The sequence below is a fragment of the Tupaia chinensis genome, unplaced genomic scaffold (genome assembly GCF_000334495.1).
Source record: "Tupaia chinensis unplaced genomic scaffold, TupChi_1.0 Scaffold000606_1, whole genome shotgun sequence".
Lineage (NCBI taxonomy): Eukaryota > Metazoa > Chordata > Mammalia > Scandentia > Tupaiidae > Tupaia > Tupaia belangeri.
Genome location: NW_006160124.1, coordinates 1,053,640 through 1,069,358, shown reverse-complemented (window position 1 = coordinate 1,069,358; position 15,719 = coordinate 1,053,640). Strand labels below are relative to the sequence as shown.

Sequence of the window (15,719 nt, the reverse complement as noted above, 5' to 3'; positions counted from 1 at the left end):
AGTGCACAGGAAACCTACGTCTTCAACCTGTAGTAAGTGAGAGCACAGTTACTTGACCTGTTTCCTTAAGCTGTGGTCTGAGAAGCAGATTTAGACACAACATTTTGTATTTCTCTGCTGTGAACTAAATAGCTATCCATTGCATCAACACCAACTCCAGGAGAACAGAGCCCTGGCTTCCCTGTGGCCACTGTACCTTTCATTCACATTGAAGTGAAGGGAAAGCACACATAATCCCACCCTGGGCCTGTGTAATTAGAGCACGGTAAAAACTCACTCCAGAGTCCTCCTCTCTCAGCCTCCTGATAGTCCACATGGGTCCAGGACACCCTACTCAAATTCAGCACAGAGGATTTAACAAGTCTCACTTTGTAATATGGCACCTCTTTGTCTTGGAGCTTTAGTCAAAATTAAGACTAGAATATTTTTATTTTCAAATTGGGTAAGTAACAATAATTAAAATCAGATTTAGGAAACACTTTGAAAAAAGTTTAAAATGAATGCTTAAGCAAATTAAAGAGAAAAATGTTTAATATTTCATATATTGTATATTTACAGATATATTTATTAAGTCTCCAAAATTGATCAGTCCTCCCTGGTGGGGAGGGGGGGAACTATACAGAGAAATTTAACAGTCACAAGTCACAAGGTGTATGAAGCAGGTGAAGACTGAGGCAAGAGATATGACCAGAATGATTGGAAGATTTAGGCACCCATATAATTTAACACTCAAACCTGCCAATTTTGAGACATAAAATGATAACTACGAATATACCATGACAGTAATTATAAACCAAAATTGTTCCATACAAACTGTATACTTGATCACCCTCTTGATAAAATAATTATACATCCTTGATTGGTAGTAGATAGACATGCAGCAAAATTGATTTCTGGATTGAGCCAATAGAGATTTGCTCCAAAGGGAATGTTAGTGAAAATAAACTAGGGGTCATATTTGGCCAGCCTGTGGCATGGTGGTTAAGGTGGCTGGATCCTGCATGGCCAATTATAGAGTTCAAGTCTCCAATCTAGTAGATGGAAAAAACAACTGGGTGCATGTGCATGCATGTCCAAAATCCTAAAAGGAGGGCAAAATGGAGAAGGTACTGTTATGTGACCATCCCCCCATGGGGAGTACTTTTTCAATACTCACCAACATCCCCAACTTGTCTTCCTCTGACAAGAGCACACACCTTGCAGCAAAATTTTTAAAAATGGGGGAGGAGGACATGTAAGGCAATTTGTAATAATAATGATAGTACATCAACTCTCAATTTTATTTCTAAATGAATGAAAGGATACTTTATGGATCATATTTAAAAAGGAACTATACCTGAAGTCAGGGTGTTAATTATAAATGGTACTAAAAAGAAGTATAATAATTAGCCAATCAAACAAATACATAAAATTACTAAAGTTTTTAAAAAACTAACAAAAAATATGAACTAGAAAGAGTGGTGTAAATGCCCAAATGCTCATGTTTGACTTGAAAAGGATTTGAGGCCCAGTAGCTATAGAACAGAGGCAATGCTCTAGAATGATGGAAGCCATGTGAGAGGTCAGGGATTCAGTTCTCAGATCAACCTGAACATGTGTGGTTCATCTAAACTGTAGGTGATCCTGGCTGGAAGTCTGGGGAGAGGATTACAGCTGTTACAGTTCTCTCTCTCTCTCTCTCCTGAAAGAGAGAAATAAAACTTTAAAAAATGCTTGGTGACTTAAAAAAAAAAAAAACAGGATTTGATAAACATGCTACACTAAATGTACTTTAAAAATGGAACCCTATTACTTAGAAATGGAACCTAGCTACAATATTTGGACAGGGTTGAGAGAGAGGAAGGATACCATTTCTCATTGGCATGTCATTTAATCAGAGGTTATTATTTAGCCCTATTCCTTGAGGTTTTAAAAAGCAATCTGAGCACATACATACACATCATAACAAAACAAAACAAAAAACACTAGTAAAAGCTAAGCCGTATTACCGTCAATAGTGAATAGAAATGGAAAAGGGAGAATTAAAGTTGAAGGCTAACTATAAACCAGATGCTGGTAACATACTTATATGCTACTTTTAGGGATTTACTAATCCTTAAAATAATTCTGGGGTATGAACAATTATAATTACCATTTTACACATGATGAATTGAGATATAACAATCTTCAGAAGCTTGCCCAAAGTTACACACCTAAGTGAAAGGAGTTCAGGATTCAAATTCAAGTAATCTATTCCCACCAAACTGTGCATCCTTCAATTGATCATTTCTTTCTTTCTTTTTTTTGGGGGGAAAGGTGTTTTTGTTTTTTTGTTTGTTTGTTTTGTTTTGTTTTTGCTATAGGGCACGTGCGCTCACCAGACAGAGAGAGACAAAGAGACAGAAAGTGAGAAATCATCTCCCAGAGGGGTTCGCCACACCACAATCCCTTCTCCTCCATTCTCCTCTCGGGATCTTGGACACACACACACGCATGTGCCCAGGGTGAGTTTAAGCTACCGTGTCTGGGACTCGAACCACAGTTGACTACATGGGAGTTCAGCGACATAGTCATTACACTAACTGCTGGTCCCTATCATTTCTTTGTGTGTGTGGCAGAGTGGAAGAGGGGAAAAGTGTGCCATAAGGCCAGGTGTGATGACAGGTTTTGCTTCAGTATTTCAGCATCCACTCATCACAAGCCTTAGTGTGTGAAATGGCCTGCATACAGGCTATACGGACGCAGTTCAGCCTGTAGTACACCAGCACTCTCTTTTGTGCAAACACAACTACTTTTCTTCTTTAATGAGATGAAAACATCAGATCTCCTCTACTTTTCTCAGTCCCAATTGATGCTGACATCTTGAAAGTACATAAGGATATATTCTAGAACATTCTGAAAGAGGTCGAAAGCTTCTAACATGGCTTCATAAGTACCAGAAGCCCCTACAAGGTATACAATCTTTACCATCCCCATTGTTTGTGTTCTTGCTCCTTGAAGTACAATTGTGTATTGAGCAGACACTGTTAAAAGTTTTCTCTTAAGAAAATTTAATGTATTTGTGGTGAACAGTATTTTAGATAATAGTAATAAAACATAAAGGAAGACTAATTTACCTTTATTTTGGAAATGCTATTCCATTGCAGAAAGAATGGTGTTGGAAGGGATACTTCTGGCATTTTTAGCATTTTCCTATTCAATAATATTTTAATTTTAATATATTCAAATTTCTGGGTTGGCAGGGTTCACAATGAAATACACAAGCCATGTGTGTATTGCTAGCCCTCTTAAAGAACCAGTGCTAAAATTATTTATGTTTAAATGTTTAAATGTTCTGGCAGGGTTACAAAAGACAGCAATTATTAACTTAACATTAAATATTAAAGAATAAATAGAACATTTAAAGCATTAAGTTTAATTGTGTCTGGGTTCACACAACTCAGTCCTTGATTACTACAAAGTTAGTACATCAGGGTGGAAAAAAATTCATGAAGTTTCCATCTTGGAATTAAATACAATGTGTTCCTAAACATAGAAAGAACCTTAGAATTTTACCTTTAAGATTTTATCTGTAGCTGGCAGCCTATTAAAGCTATTTCCTTGTGCCTTTTTTCTTTTGTGCCTACGTCACCGATTTAAGGTTCTTATTTATTTATTTAATTTTAAGCAGAAAGAAGAGGATTCCGAGAGAGAACATCGTCTGCTAACCACAGTAGGACTAGAAAAGGACTAATGAGGGGGTGGAGGGGGCTAGCTGTAAGGGGGCCGTATGGTAGCAGGGGAGGATATGAAGAATGATAATTCAGCACTCCCCTCTAATCTTATTCCACCCAAGAAATTTGGGAGAATGCGAAAAAGCAGCAGCCTTGCATTCTTGAAGGGGCGTGGCTTCTCTCCAGGGGCTGTCCAATCGAATTCCTTTAGAGGAGCTCTCTTGAGAAGATTGATGAGGGTTGCTAGGAAACAGGAGCGTCTCCCTCCCGCCTGACCCAGAGATTGTTCTGCACAAGCCCTCTCCAGGGGCTCACAATGTGCAGTTGAACCTCGCGTGGGGCAGAGCTGCGCACCCGCTTCCCAGGCTCGCTCGCTCTCTGCTCCCACTCTTCCAGTCTCTTCCTGCATGCTGTCAGTCGGTCGCACTCGGACAAGAGGAGAGTTCCTCCAAGGGCTGACAACGTTAGTCCCTGCTCACCCGCAAACTGCGATCTCTAGCACAGGTTCAAAGTTGGATCTCTTGCCTTCTCCATCGCCCCACGCCCCTTCACCACCCCACGCCCCTTCACCCCACTCCTCCGAAATTCTCCGACCTTTGCATGCACTACCTAAGGATCTCACACAGAGAAAGACAAAGCAGCCAGCAAAAAAACGCCCCCCTGGCTTTCCTACAGCTTTCCTCTCGGCTAGGTACCCTGGCTCACTGAAGACTCTGCAGATACACCCCTATAAAAGGAGCAGAAGGGGGAGGGGGAGAGGGAAAGGAGAAAGAGAATGAGAATGGGAGGAAGCCAGCAGAAGGTCCGTGCCTCTGCTGAGAGTCCCAATTAGATGCAAAGGCTTGAGCCTGGCCAAGGTGAAGGAAAGTTGCCTCCACGCCTAGGAAGTGGGTTTGCCTGTAAAGAGAAGAAGGGGGACTCGCCTGGGAAGTGTTCTCCTCCCCTCTGCGGAAGACCACTGGGTCCCCCTTTCCCCAACCTCCTCCCTCTCTTCTCCTCCACCCCTCCCTTTTCCCACTCCCCACTGACTCGGAGGCCTGGATGCTCTGCCACCGGGCAGTGGTCCAGCGTGCAGCCGGGAGCGGGCGGGGGTAGGGGGCACTGTGACAGGAAGCTGTGCGCACAAGTTGGCCATTTCGAGGGCAAAATAAGTTCTCCCTTGGATTTGGAAAGGACAAAGCCAGCAAGCTACCTCTTTTGTGTCGGATGAGGAGGACCAACCATGAGCCAGAGCCTGGGTGCAGGCTCAGCGCCGCGGCTGCCACCACGGTCAGCTCCAGTTCCTGCCAGGAGTTGTCAGTGCAAGGTAAGGGGCCCAGAGGAGGACGTGTCCCTCTGGAGGGCGCCCAGCGAGGGCGCGGAAGCTCGGGTGCCGCGTGGGGCAGGTGCAGCCGGGAAAGTTGAGGCAGAGCAGGGACCCGTCTCCATAGTTCTGTCGGGGGTGGGGAGGTTGCGGGGCAGAGGGGTTGTAGGTGTGCGTGAGTGGGAGTTTGTGTGTGTGCGCACAGGAGGCGGTGGGTTCAGGGCACAGATCTGCGGCCAGGGTGTGAGAGGTGGAAGAACTAACACTGGCACTCACAGACCCCTGGAGAGACCAGTCTCATTAGCCAACCACTTCCAGCTCAGCTCTGGGCTCAGGGTTCGTTTCTATTTGGGGGCTCATGTGCCTTTGTGCACAGGAAACCGTGCAGTGACTGGCTGACACACGGGCGGTTTCATGTGGGTGTGGAGGTTGCCAGGAGAGGTGGGCAGCGGTCAACGGAACCTAGTCCGTGGTGCAGCCCGGAGAAGCTCTGCAGCCAGAGGTTCGCCCTCCTGCATGCACGTTTGGACAGGAGCCCTAACTCCATGCCCTTTATCTACCCCTCCCCCCCCCTTTTTTTTTGGCTTGAGCAAAAAATCAGACATCGGCTTGGGAGCATATCATTTCATCGATCCTGTTCCATTTTCTTATCTGACAGTGGGATAACTCAGGGCGGGAGATTCATGATCCAAAAATAGACTAGCTAATATATCCAATAAGCTTGTTTCTTAAGGATGTCATTTAGATTTCCTTCCACTTCTTCCTTGGGTTAACAAACATGGAAGATTGTATAGGATATAACACTTTTAGATAGATACACTAAGGGGACAAGTTCCTGCTTTTTAAGTATTTTAGGACTTTATACATTTTGAAAATGAATAAAACTGTACACTTCGCAAAATCTATAGCCAAGTACTCAACTAATGTACTTATAGATCTACTGCTATTTGAATAGTAATAGAAATATTCAGGCTATATTTAAAGATAGTTACATACTACTATATATGAAGTTCAGGTTAATGTGAATTGAGGTTAGTATGTTTAAGGTCCTCAACAATAGTTTACTACTTTGAGTTTCTTTGCTTTAATTTCTTTGGTTATTGTCTCTTAGAACTGCCCAGTAGAGTTATAATGTTTCTTTCAGGGGGGAAACATCAGCCTTCATTGGAAAGAAATACTATTCATTTACCTAAGTCCAAGTCTGCTTTGGTTTATTTGATCACACATATTAAAGCTGCTACCTAAACTTTAATTGTTTGCATAAGTATATTCAGTATAAACATAACTGAAAACATCTAGATTGCCATTATACTAAACTCCTGTGGATAATAGTTCCCACCGAAGATGTTTAGAGCACTAATTAGTTTTAATTTTATATTGCTCTTTGCCTTTTTCCTAAAAACAGCCAATAGAACTTGAATAGATTTGGGAGCTTTTATACAGCAGGCCTGAATAAAGTGATATTTTCCTGTTCATAATGGCAATGCCCTATATTTACAAAGATTCCCCACACCTGTAGTTACTGTCCATCCCTCTAGGTTCTGATCATCCAAAAAGAAAACACCCATGCTTTGAACAGACATTCCCTAAGGCTTTCCTGACTGATGTTCAGAGTAACACAGGTGTTCAGTATGGAAAATGAGGAAAGGAATTCTTTGAACTTATGCCTTTACAAATAAAACAATGAAAAGTACAGAATACCTATATTTATTATTCTCAAAAGAAGGATATAGTAAGAATACATTGTAGTAGTGATAAACCCTCTCTCCCCCAAAAAATCCTAGGTATAAAACCTGCAAACTAGACTATTACCAACAAAATGTGAAACCTAAATCATAGAGAAATATGCCAGAAGGAATAAGCTAACCTGGGGCTTGGAGGAAAGAGACACTTCTCTTTATCAATTTAAATTGAATGGTACTTGTCATACTTTAGGAATATGTGTTCAATAAATCAAGAACATATATAGAGAGCTATATAAACATATAATATTATAAATGAGAAGAGTATTTGTAAATGAGGCACTGTTTTAGAAGTTATAGTGTACATATGAAAAGAAGTGAGTGTAAATTAGAGCATTACCAAATATCAAAATGATAAGCCCATCTTTGGTGTTACCTCACTACAATTAAAATTAGTAAGCTGAAAAAATAAAGACTATTGAATGATCTGTATTTTTATTTAAATTATTGAATGTTATTGAATGGAAAATCTGAGATAACTATCAATAAATCATCAGTCTCACTTCTCTACTTCATGACAGGTGGTAAATTGGAACCAGACAAAATTGAGAATGGTCTTAGTTCAAACCAAAGAGTCTCAGCAGTAACATTTTACAACTACCCTGGGTACATTTTTCTTTTCTTTATTGCATGTCAAATTCTCTCTATCTCTCTCTTTTTTTTTTCCACATTAAACCATCTTCTCGTATCCATTTCTCTAATACTGATCAGTTGCTTAAATGAAATATGGCGTTTTCTAGGGGTCTAGCTTCCTCCTGTTAAAAATTACCTGTTGACTTACAAATGAAATGATTCCATTCATTTTCCTGGACTCAATAGCATCCTAAGATCCTATTAAACAGAAGAAATGGAAATTAATACTCAAGGTCTACTGAGAAACCAGGAGGGCAGGGTGCTTTCATGCATGTTGGAATGAGGCCAGAGTTCCAGCATGAGCCTTGTTTTCTCTAGGAGTAACTCACAAAGACGGAATAGATATTTACTCATCGTTGTCTCACTTTCCAGTTTTATACTGAGTTATTATGTGTACTCGCCTCTTTTGAGACTCCACTAACTGCATCCAATTTTGCATTAGATGAATTTGTTGAAATTACTCCCAAGAAGTAGCATTAAGTGACAGAAAATGATCTACTAAGACTGAACACATAAAATGAGTACAATCATAGTAATCACTGAAACAGTAGAAACTATTAGGTCATCCCCCTCCTTCCACTTCTAATGTAGGCTTGGTCCCCATAGCCTACTGTGTTTTGTAGTACTTTAGTCCAGTCTGATTTTAAATGGCTCACGTTAATGACTTCTTTCAGAGTCTTTGAAAGACTATTTCACAGTCTAATGGTTCTCCCTATTAAGAACTTTGTTGTGATATCCAGCCTAATTTTTTCCCTGATTCTATTTTACCTTGTTACTCTCTCTCCATTATAACTCTTCTGGACTAGTCCACTCTCTTACCTGATTTAGAATCTTCATCCAACATTTAAACAGGACTTAGAAAATACAAAAGCTTTGAACACTTTGAGAAGAGAACAAAGGGTGACAGTTCTATATCCAGACATCTTTACTAAATATTTAAGACAAATCTCTTAGGTCATGAATATCAATGTAGTATGACTATACATTCATAATAACTTATTACATTAATGTAAGAATGAGGAAACTGCCCTCTCAGGCCTTAATGACCTATGTGAATATTGAAATGATTCCTTCTAAGCAATGTTCTGTGTGGGTGCACATTTATGAGACATTTTCTTTGCAAATTTGTTGTCAACAGAACTCTGTCAACGCCCACACTACAAGGGAATTCTGTGACATGCTGGTCTGATGCTCCACTGAACCCCAGGAACTGTTATCATGTAAATTCCACCATTGGAATTAAAATGATTTCCACAATTAATAGAATGTGCTAAGAATATAGTTGTGTATACAGTTTAGATGAGAATGTAAAAACAATATATTGATTCTGTTAGAATTTGCAGTGGTTCCTTCATACTGAAACAATCTGAAAAAGCCAGAAGAATTAAGGCCAAACTCTTCACTGTGTTGTATCATGAAAAGTAAGTTTAAATTATGCATATATCAATGTGGAATATATTTAAATTTACATGGAGGTACCATATGTGAAGGTTATTTTAAAAATAGAAAAGCTTGAAATAATCACAAGAGAAAAACAGGTTTTTACTTTGTTCACTTAAAATCTGGTTCTAAGACATCCATTTGTAGGCTTCTTTAAGATTCTGAAGCAAAGATCTTGGTAGACTAACCATCCCACTCAATTGTTTCTCCAAGTCCCAGGCATTGCAATGCAAGTTCTATAAGAAAGTAAAGGAGTAAATGCTATAAAGCAGAAAATAAATTCCTAGGTTACACTTGGCAAGTCCAAAAATATAGGACTAAGAGTCAGGTGAATCAGCAGCTGAAAACACAATTTAGTGCCATCTTTATTGCTTGTTGAGCGCGAGCTAGCACATAGAAACATTCACGTGGATTAAGTTAAAGAAACAGTAAGAAGGACCATTCTGAAACTGAACAATTTTTTTAAGAGAATAAATTGACTGCAGCAATAAATAATTTTTAAACCAGTATCCTCCCTCCTGAAGCCCTAAAGTGTATTTATAGTACCATTCATCACATCATGGTGAGTACCCTCAAAATGATTTTCCTTAGAAACAAAGGAAAAATCAATGTTCTTGGTACAGGAAAAGTAAGCCATTAATATACTTGTGATTTCTCCCTGGAACAGAGAGGCATTCTAAGAAATCTGTGTCTACACAGAATACAGTATTTCCTCACCAAATGAGCAATCTTTTTATGGAACTGGAAATTGTACACTGAACTTTAAAGAGAAAAATAAACTTGGGAAAACATTCAGATATAATCTATAAAAGCACAGACTAAAATACCATATTTGGAAATGAATCTGCATATAGAGAAAGAATTCCCACAGAAAGCCAAAGGTAGTTCTCATCTTTAATTTTTTTATCAGCCTTTACTTCACTGTCATTGCCCACGCAAATACTAGACACACACACACACACTTATGTAAATTCAATTACAAAAACATAGATATTCACCAAAAAAGTAGAAATTTTCAAAACCATATCAGTTACATGGTTTTAAAAAAATAAAATAATCTGTATATGTTGCATGGAAGTACTAAAAGTATAACAATTTGAGAAGACTCCTCCAAAAACGAGACTGTCATCAGAAAGAAAAGGTAGCTAATAGGGAAATATTTTATCAATCTATATATTTATTAAGCTCATATTATGGGGACCAGCAGTTGGCGTAATGGCTATGTCGCTGGACTCCCACGTAGTTGACCACGGTTCGAGTCCCAAAACCAGGGGCTAAAACTCATGCCGGGTGCATGTGCGTTCGTGCCCAGGATCCCGAGAGGAGAATGGAGGACAAGGGATTGCAGCATGGCCCTTCCCCTGGCAGGTGATTTCTTGCTTTCTGTATCTCTGTCTCTATCTTTCTGGCGAGCACTATAGCAAAAACCTCTTTAAAAAAATAAATAAAACCCTCATATTATGACCAAAACTAGATTCAGGGTGTGCAGTGAGGACAAAAAAAAAAGTTAAAACACTAAGTTCCACAAATGTATGTAAAGTTGAAGGTGCTCCAAAACCCAAACTTGAAATTCAAAAAAGTTAAAACACTAAGTCCCACAAATGTATGTAAAGTGAAGGTGCTCCAAAACCCAAACTTGAAATTCTAGAGTAAAGATTATCAGAATTATCAACCAAATGAAAAAGTTTGTTTCTTCATTTAACAGATTTATTCCAATTTAAGATTTTAAGTATATATACAGTAAAGCTCTGTGGAGACATTGCTGGATACTGTGAGGTGGCAAAGCTAATGACATGTCATAGTAATAGATGAAAATTATTAACCAATTGCTCTGTGCTAAGAACTCTGCTACAGCATAACATGGATTATCTTACTTAGTACTACAAAAACCCTGTGAGGTAGGTACTATAAACCCTGTTTTGTGGAAGAGAAAACGGAGGTTCAGTCAGGTAATATAACTTATACAGGTTCAGGTAGTTCATAGCAAGAACTGAAATTCAGAACTTATTTTATTACTCAAAGTCCCATTCTATGTACTACTCAGCTATATTGCCTCCCAATGTATGTATATTAAGGGGCTTCATTTCTCCAATGACAATTTTCTGCACTCCAACTAAAGGGACATACTTTGACAGAGAAAGAATAATGACCAATAAAAGGGAATGCAAAATAAATTCCACAGGGTTGGTCTTTTTCCACCCCTAGACAAACAGTTCCTTCTGAAAGGCAAAGAAATGCCAGTGGAAGATACAAACTAAAATATTATTTACACGTAAACCAGGAGTAAGAGAAAAAAAAATCAAGAGAGAGGGAAATATCTGTGAAAATGTTAGGTTTATTAACAAGCTAAAAAAAACAAACCCCAGGTCAGAAAATGTGAGAGGAATATAATTCCTGAGAGCTTGATATCAATAAATATCACAATCTGTAAAACTAAATATAGTCTCAGAAATAACCAGCATGGAGGTGAATGTCATTTCTGCTTGTTAAGAATACTGTTTCTCTCCTTTTACAACCTAACTACTTCCCACCAGGAAAACAATCTGGTAAAAATGTTTTGTAGCCCAGTAAAATTTTGAAATTTCTTTACCCAGCTGAAGTAGTAATGATTCATCTTTATGTAAACGTAGTCAGCATTTTGCTGATTGGAGCATTTATCCATTATATATACAATAGCATAAAACTGGAAGGGCTCAGGGACTGCATATTTTAAACACACTAAAAATATGAGAAGCAAAGTGATCTGCTGGTGATTCCAAAGACTCAGTCAATAGGAATGCTCTAGGAAAAAACAAACCCCCTGATTCTCTGGCCTGGGTGTTTTCCCACAGACAGGAAACCTGCTGTCTTGATTGCATGCATTTATACTTCTTTTCACACAACTGAGAGTTGAAACGGGAGTCTTCACTTGAGGCTTTCTCTGATTTACTGTTTGCATTAGAGTACTTTATAGACATTAAAGAAAAAAAGAATGGATATCAGATCTGTCCCTCCATCTGGTAGAGGCGGTTTCTCTTGGTTTTTAATAATACACAGCAGATAGTTTATTTGTAATATTTTTTGTTTTGCTTAACAGTTTCAATACACCATGTGTTGGTGAATACAACATAACGGAAATTGCTCTCACAAGATACTTCAACACACGTGCCAATTTGAGAGATGACAGTACAAGGTCAGAAACAGTTGGGATTTGTATTTGCCTCAAGGAGAAAATGGAATCTGGAGAATATAATTAACTGTTTCTATTTTGAAACATCTTATTTTTCCTGAAAAAAGCAGAGACCCTCTACATGCTATTACATTAATCCCAGTGATGTTGGTTAAGTCCAGATATACTGGTTAAAGACCATAGCTGATTTCAGAATTGATAGGGAGCCAAGGCATGGGACTTAGATTCCTAACACATCTCTCCGATAGACTTTGCTCAAATCATGCCCTTGGGGAAAATCTTTTAAGGAATGCCAAAAGCTCTACTTCCCTCACCTCCCAAGCAATCTTTTCCAGTACCTGATTTGGTTCATTAAATTCTCCAAATTTTAAACTAAAGTGTTTCTTCCAAGAAATACAAAATAACATCTATTTTAAGGTCCACTCAGTGTACTAACCTCCCAATATGCCCTGAATTTAGAGGCTCAATTTTCAGAAAAGGTCAACCAGCTTGGTGAGGAGTGGATAGAATAAACAATTAATTCATACATTTTTGCCTCTGAGTTCTCCCTTGGTTTAATTTTCTGAATGTTCATAATGCAATAATGTGAGTGGAGACAAACTTTCCCTGTAGTTATTGAACAAATGAAGCAGTGATAGGAGAAAAACCAAGGTGTAATAGGGTGCTCATTCTCCTCACTTTCTTCTAAGGTCCTGAATTTGTGCTTGTTTGGATGTGATGTAGTTAGGATACTGGTTGTTCTCGCATGTTCCTTAGATAGAAAAGGTTAGGGTATCTGAAGTAGAGACAGTACGAAACTTAGAAAATAAAGTCAAAGCAATTTTCTTTTTCCTTTTCACCCTCCCACATATTGAATAAAGAACCATCATCTGCTTACCTCTGCTGTAAAACGTGTTTGTCAAATTATTGCCCAGAAGAGCCTGCATCAGAACACTTTGAAGTTTACTTAAAATGTAGAATTCTGAAACAGATGCATCCCAGACAAATTGAAACAAATACTGTTTAAATTGGGGTTTAGAAATCCACCTATTAATTAAGCTTCAGTTTATTTTTGGGCATATCCAACTTTGAGCATCATTGCCATCTTAGTCTGCTAAAGAAGCTATTACAAAATACCAATGACTGGGTTGCTTAAGCCACAAGCATTTATTTCCTACAATTCTAGAGGTCGAAAAGTCCAAGATTAAGGTGCCAGAAGTCTCAGTTTTTCATGAGAGCCCTTTCCCCAGCCAGCTGCCTTTTTGCTATGTCCTTATGTGGCAAGAAGAGAGCACTCTGGTCTTCTTTTCTTATAAGGATACTAACCTCATCTTGAGGGACCCACCCTAATGACCTCAGCTAAACATAATTGTCTCTCGAAGACCCTATCTCCAAATACTTTATCATTGGTGGTTAGACCTACAGCATATGAATTTTAGAGGGATAGAAACATTCAGTCTATAATAACTACACATAAGATGATTGTCATACAGAAACCATCCAGTGAATTGCTTATACCAAATTACTCTCCACAGCAAGTCTATTCTAATTGGATTAACAAGTTGTCTAAATAAATTCCTCAAGCCTAAGAATTAATTAATTAATTAAGCCCAACTTTTAAAGAACGTTTTTCACGAATTATATGAATAGATTTATTTTCTAGAAACATTGTTTTCATAACAAAGGAAAATCCTTTTCTATTACCTAGAATAAATTCCAATAATATATACAAACACATACAATGCATATATTTTGGATATTCTTATTAGGATTTTTTTCATTTTGTATCTTTTATCCTATATAATTGTGATATCAAGACATAAGAAGGAGAAGTTCCTAGTATTTGAAGTGTATCATTAATTAAAACATTATTTCTAGTTCTAAGAACAGAAACTCTTCTCAACTTATTTAACTACACCTAAAACTCAAATGATGTTATAGCTATATCCTTATGAGCTTAGGGATATGGAAAACATTATTTTGTCACAATTCTCCCCACTGTGCTCTGGATCCACAGAGTATTGGGGGGGGGAAGCTCATTTATAAATTCTCCACTCAGCTTCTACTTCATTCAAGTGAATGGTTGCTTAGCTGAAGCTGGCAATCCTCACAAATACTGCCAAGGACAGTTTTCTAAGGAGCACTGGGAGCCACGTGGGAAAAATGTTGAAGAAGGAAGGGAGGTCCATCAGCAGGGAAGGAGGAAGTCAGCCTCAGCCTTGCCTCCTAGAGAGTTTAGGCTATCTCTGCATTCATTCCAGATTCTCACTTAATAATTGACTTTGCTAAAACAAAGGCAAATCAAACAAAAACAAAAAACAGACCACATTCCCTCACATTTCAAAAATTTGAATTTCTAAAACTCAGAGATCTCAGGCACAAAAATGTTAACTTGTGGAAAGCTGCACTGTCTCCAACAGGACCTGGCTTTCCTGACCTCTAGGGTAGGATGCCTCTGCCTGATAAGGGCACCTCCATTGACCTCTCCCAGGGATACAGCAAGTGCTATATAACCAAGCCTGATACCCAACACCACTGCAACCCAACTCCTTCCTTCTTATTTCCAGATCTAGGAGGGGCACCCTCATTTCCTTAGAAAATAATTAAAAATCTCATAATTGTCTATGACATTTCCTTCTGTTGGGCCTCTGTTGTTTCCTCCTTCATAATTTAAACAGTATGGTGTCTTCTTTTCTCTATTCCTACTGGCAGAGCCTTACCCATATTATCATCATCTTCTCTCAATCTTTAGCAGTTTTTCTCCTCTGGTTTCTCCCTCTTTATTCAATTAATCATCTAATTAATGCTGCTACATGTCCAGTCAATATTCTAGAGAGATTATAGCAGTGAAAATAACAAAAACTTAGAGTTTCATTCTCATTAAGCACACTACATCATGAGACAATAAACAAGAGAATTAAGAGGTTGTATAGAAAACAAGATGCCAGTGATTTTATAGGCAGTTGTCTCCACAGGTTTCAATTTATATGTTTCTTATAACCATTACTCATTGTATAAGACTAGATAATAGAGAAAAAGTTTAAAATGTTTTAATATATATTTTCTATACATTCGATCACTGTGTATCATTACAGCATGCAAAATAAATTTTCCCAGTATAAATACACTGCATATTAGTCCACTTAAAGATATTATCATAGACGTTATCATCAAAAGAAACTCCAAAATGTTAAGGCTGCATCTTTCTTTGGAATGAATTTTTTAAAAAAGGCTAAAATCAAGAACTTTGTAAAGCCTGTAAATCACTAAATCACTGGTTTTACCCTGTCTTCACTTTTAAACATCTGTTTCCAATTTTGTTTTATCTTTGATTTTTCATGCATAGTGCAATACTACGATCTTACGAGAAACTTACAGTGTGTGAGTAGAAGTATTCTTTTTCTGTCTCATCCTAATGAGCTATTGTTATGTACAATTTTACCTATTTCTGAATGGACCATGATTGATACCTACAGGTTTTTTAGATTATAAACTCTTATCTCTCACATGGAAATTACAAATTCTTCTATCACTGGCTATGTTAAGAGTCTTTTCTAATTTACAGGATTGTTTGTTGCTTGATTTTTAATCAACATGTTTTTCTTTAAAACTGCACCTCACGTAAAGAATGTCATAGACAAATCAGTACATACCTGCAGAATAAGCATTGGAGTGGGTTTCACACGTTCACAACATATGTTAAGTGTTGAAGGTGGTGAACATGTTTCTGTCCTCAATTTATTACACACCATATACATGCT

At 38.2% G+C, this 15,719-nt stretch overlaps 1 protein-coding gene across 1 annotated transcript in view; it reads left to right on the top strand.

The window, feature by feature from the left end:
- The first annotated feature begins 4,030 nt into the window (after positions 1 to 4,030).
- Positions 4,031 to 15,719, top strand: part of GRM3 (glutamate metabotropic receptor 3) — a 277,783-nt gene continuing 266,094 nt past the window's right edge. Inside the window, exon 1 of the mRNA XM_006158745.2 lies at positions 4,031 to 4,998. The gene's annotated coding sequence lies outside the window, so the exon portion shown is untranslated. The remainder of the gene's footprint in view (positions 4,999 to 15,719) is intronic.